At 51.9% G+C, this 5000-nt stretch overlaps 1 non-coding gene across 1 annotated transcript in view; it reads right to left on the bottom strand.

The window, feature by feature from the left end:
- LOC122418674 (small subunit ribosomal RNA) overlaps window positions 1-62 on the bottom strand; it is a 1914-nt gene extending 1852 nt beyond the window's left edge. Inside the window, exon 1 of the ribosomal RNA XR_006262587.1 lies at window positions 1-62. This exon is cut by the window's left edge and continues 1852 nt beyond it. This is a non-coding gene — a ribosomal RNA (small subunit ribosomal RNA).
- Window positions 63-5000: the final 4938 nt, after the last annotated feature.

Raw genomic sequence — 5000 nt, 5'->3', positions numbered from 1 at the left:
TGAGACATGCATGGCTTAATCTTTGAGACAAGCATATGACTACTGGCAGGATCAACCAGGGAGCTTCGTGTAACGTATACAAATACGCCCATGAGCTCGGAGAGAGCTCTCGTAGAGTGCGATCCGCCGCATTAACAGCGAATCACGACCCTTTTACTTTTCTTAAGACAAACACTCTTGTCTTTCCGTATTGTTATTTCGGAAACCCGCTCGTATAAGAGAGTTTCCACGGATTACAAAATCAATCATGAAAATGCTAACCCGCATTCGGCTACGTTTCAAACACTCTCAACTTTTAGATACTCGACGCTAGGAATATTCATTCACAAAGCGACTCGAAGTGCCTCGGAAAAAACTTTGTTTCCCCCGTCAGAGACACTATCGTATGAAACATACGTTTCTCGTTGTGTGTTCTCGCCCGGTAACGGGTGAGTCGATGCTCGGTAAAATTTGCGTTCACGAAGAACGCGTATTTTTCGTTTAAAACCGCCTATGGCGTCGACCACGTAAAGGGCCATTCGGTCATAGACACCGACCCGTGGTCATGCTGCGTTGGGCGAATTTTTCGAAATATTTTTCACTCCGAACGAGAGAAAACAAAAAAATTTAATAGCATCCAGTATAAGGCATGGAGAAATGTTTACGAAAACATACCCATAGTACAAAACTCATTGACTTTGTACTCGTCGTCGTCGACGACGACGACGACGACCTTTTACTCTCTGATACTAGTACGAGGGCGCCGTAACTTGGCCTGCAGCCGAGCGGTCTTAAGCATGGCGGTAAAGGGGGAAAAACTCGAAGCTCCACTCTTGACGAGCAGGGAGGATGAGTTAACAAAGTTCTTCGGACAGTTTGACAATTTTTAATCTACGTTTTGTCAATATGAACAATATAATAATTCAACAATATCGAAATGAAGAACTTGAAATCAATATACATGGGGAAGACAGATATAAATAGATTTGTAATGATTATGCTCGCTTCTGTCCGCGTTTGACGAAGCACGACGAATGGGTACAAAAATATACATTAGCAGAGCTGTTGGAGTTATCGAAGATAATATTCTGAGAAAATGAAACATTTTTTCGTCGGTCGTGCGACGCCCGCACGGGGCGTCCACCGACCGAGGATTTCTCGTTTCCCCGTTAGACCCTACGAGACGAGTTTCGCTACGTCTCCCGACGACGTTCGTTCCCTCGATGGCGTGCGTCGAGGAAAATGCGCAGCTACGTGCCCAGGTACCTTGAAATTGGGCGAAATATTTCGTCGGTCGTGCGACGCCCGCACCGGGCGTCCACCGACCGAGAGATTTTACGTAGCTCGCTCATGCTTGCGTTGACGATATCTAAAGGAAATTATGGTTCTTCGTCGTCGGAGATAGGGACAGTGGGAATTTCGTTAATCCAAATGTTACGCACACGTGGACGATCCGGTGGGATTGGACTCAAGATTCGAGCGAGCATCCAAGCCCGCCGTTTACCCGTTCGACCGCAACACGCGTCAAGAGCGACGAGTAAACTCACAAGATACGCAACTTTCGAGATATTCGGACGATCCCAAATTCGCCTTTCTCCCGATAGCCTACGTAGACGAAGCGTCGCGGTTTTGTGCCCAGAGACTCTGTAATTGTGCTGACTTTTTTTCGTCGGTCGTGCGACGCCCGCACCGGGCGTCCACCGACCGAGGATTTCTCGTTTCCCCGTTAGACCCTACGTGACGAGTTTCGCTACGTCTCCCGACGACGTTCGTTCCCTCGATGGCGTGCGTCGAGGAAAATGCGCAGCTACGTGCCCAGGTACCTTGAAATTGGGCGAAATTTTTCGTCGGTCGTGCGACGCCCGCACCGGGCGTCCACCGACCGAGAGATTTTACGTAGCTCGCTCATGCTTGCGTTGACGATATCTAAAGGAAATTATGGTTCTTCGTCGTCGGAGATAGGGACAGTGGGAATTTCGTTAAACCAAATGTTACGCACACGTGGACGATCCGGTGGGATTGGACTCAAGATTCGAGCGAGCATCCAAGCCCGCCGTTTACCCGTTCGACCGCAACACGCGTCAAGAGCGACGAGTAAACTCACAAGATACGCAACTTTCGAGATATTCGGACGATCCCAAATTCGCCTTTCTCCCGATAGCCTACGTAGACGAAGCATCGCGGTTTTGTGCCCAGAGACTCTGTAATTGTGCTGACTTTTTTTCGTCGGTCGTGCGACGCCCGCACCGGGCGTCCACCGACCGAGGATTTCTCGTTTCCCCGTTAGACCCTACGTGACGAGTTTCGCTACGTCTCCCGACGACGTTCGTTCCCTCGATGGCGTGCGTCGAGGAAAATGCGCAGCTACGTGCCCAGGTACCTTGAAATTGGGCGAAATATTTCGTCGGTCGTGCGACGCCCGCACCGGGCGTCCACCGACCGAGAGATTTTACGTAGCTCGCTCATGCTTGCGTTGACGATATCTAAAGGAAATTATGGTTCTTCGTCGTCGGAGATAGGGACAGTGGGAATTTCGTTAATCCAAATGTTACGCACACGTGGACGATCCGGTGGGATTGGACTCAAGATTCGAGCGAGCATCCAAGCCCGCCGTTTACCCGTTCGACCGCAACACGCGTCAAGAGCGACGAGTAAACTCACAAGATACGCAACTTTCGAGATATTCGGACGATCCCAAATTCGCCTTTCTCCCGATAGCCTACGTAGACGAAGCGTCGCGGTTTTGTGCCCAGAGACTCTGTAATTGTGCTGACTTTTTTTCGTCGGTCGTGCGACGCCCGCACCGGGCGTCCACCGACCGAGGATTTCTCGTTTCCCCGTTAGACCCTACGTGACGAGTTTCGCTACGTCTCCCGACGACGTTCGTTCCCTCGATGGCGTGCGTCGAGGAAAATGCGCAGCTACGTGCCCAGGTACCTTGAAATTGGGCGAAATTTTTCGTCGGTCGTGCGACGCCCGCACCGGGCGTCCACCGACCGAGAGATTTTACGTAGCTCGCTCATGCTTGCGTTGACGATATCTAAAGGAAATTATGGTTCTTCGTCGTCGGAGATAGGGACAGTGGGAATTTCGTTAAACCAAATGTTACGCACACGTGGACGATCCGGTGGGATTGGACTCAAGATTCGAGCGAGCATCCAAGCCCGCCGTTTACCCGTTCGACCGCAACACGCGTCAAGAGCGACGAGTAAACTCACAAGATACGCAACTTTCGAGATATTCGGACGATCCCAAATTCGCCTTTCTCCCGATAGCCTACGTAGACGAAGCATCGCGGTTTTGTGCCCAGAGACTCTGTAATTGTGCTGACTTTTTTTCGTCGGTCGTGCGACGCCCGCACCGGGCGTCCACCGACCGAGGATTTCTCGTTTCCCCGTTAGACCCTACGTGACGAGTTTCGCTACGTCTCCCGACGACGTTCGTTCCCTCGATGGCGTGCGTCGAGGAAAATGCGCAGCTACGTGCCCAGGTACCTTGAAATTGGGCGAAATTTTTCGTCGGTCGTGCGACGCCCGCACCGGGCGTCCACCGACCGAGAGATTTTACGTAGCTCGCTCATGCTTGCGTTGACGATATCTAAAGGAAATTATGGTTCTTCGTCGTCGGAGATAGGGACAGTGGGAATTTCGTTAAACCAAATGTTACGCACACGTGGACGATCCGGTGGGATTGGACTCAAGATTCGAGCGAGCATCCAAGCCCGCCGTTTACCCGTTCGACCGCAACACGCGTCAAGAGCGACGAGTAAACTCACAAGATACGCAACTTTCGAGATATTCGGACGATCCCAAATTCGCCTTTCTCCCGATAGCCTACGTAGACGAAGCATCGCGGTTTTGTGCCCAGAGACTCTGTAATTGTGCTGACTTTTTTTCGTCGGTCGTGCGACGCCCGCACCGGGCGTCCACCGACCGAGGATTTCTCGTTTCCCCGTTAGACCCTACGTGACGAGTTTCGCTACGTCTCCCGACGACGTTCGTTCCCTCGATGGCGTGCGTCGAGGAAAATGCGCAGCTACGTGCCCAGGTACCTTGAAATTGGGCGAAATATTTCGTCGGTCGTGCGACGCCCGCACCGGGCGTCCACCGACCGAGAGATTTTACGTAGCTCGCTCATGCTTGCGTTGACGATATCTAAAGGAAATTATGGTTCTTCGTCGTCGGAGATAGGGACAGTGGGAATTTCGTTAATCCAAATGTTACGCACACGTGGACGATCCGGTGGGATTGGACTCAAGATTCGAGCGAGCATCCAAGCCCGCCGTTTACCCGTTCGACCGCAACACGCGTCAAGAGCGACGAGTAAACTCACAAGATACGCAACTTTCGAGATATTCGGACGATCCCAAATTCGCCTTTCTCCCGATAGCCTACGTAGACGAAGCGTCGCGGTTTTGTGCCCAGAGACTCTGTAATTGTGCTGACTTTTTTTCGTCGGTCGTGCGACGCCCGCACCGGGCGTCCACCGACCGAGGATTTCTCGTTTCCCCGTTAGACCCTACGTGACGAGTTTCGCTACGTCTCCCGACGACGTTCGTTCCCTCGATGGCGTGCGTCGAGGAAAATGCGCAGCTACGTGCCCAGGTACCTTGAAATTGGGCGAAATTTTTCGTCGGTCGTGCGACGCCCGCACCGGGCGTCCACCGACCGAGAGATTTTACGTAGCTCGCTCATGCTTGCGTTGACGATATCTAAAGGAAATTATGGTTCTTCGTCGTCGGAGATAGGGACAGTGGGAATTTCGTTAAACCAAATGTTACGCACACGTGGACGATCCGGTGGGATTGGACTCAAGATTCGAGCGAGCATCCAAGCCCGCCGTTTACCCGTTCGACCGCAACACGCGTCAAGAGCGACGAGTAAACTCACAAGATACGCAACTTTCGAGATATTCGGACGATCCCAAATTCGCCTTTCTCCCGATAGCCTACGTAGACGAAGCATCGCGGTTTTGTGCCCAGAGACTCTGTAATTGTGCTGACTTTTTTTCGTCGGTCGTGC

Source organism: Venturia canescens, unplaced genomic scaffold (genome assembly GCF_019457755.1).
Source record: "Venturia canescens isolate UGA unplaced genomic scaffold, ASM1945775v1 PGA_scaffold_31__1_contigs__length_84870, whole genome shotgun sequence".
Taxonomy (NCBI): Eukaryota; Metazoa; Arthropoda; class Insecta; order Hymenoptera; family Ichneumonidae; genus Venturia; species Venturia canescens.
The sequence above is the reverse complement of the archived record's forward strand: the minus strand, read 5'-3'. Positions and strand labels throughout refer to the sequence as shown.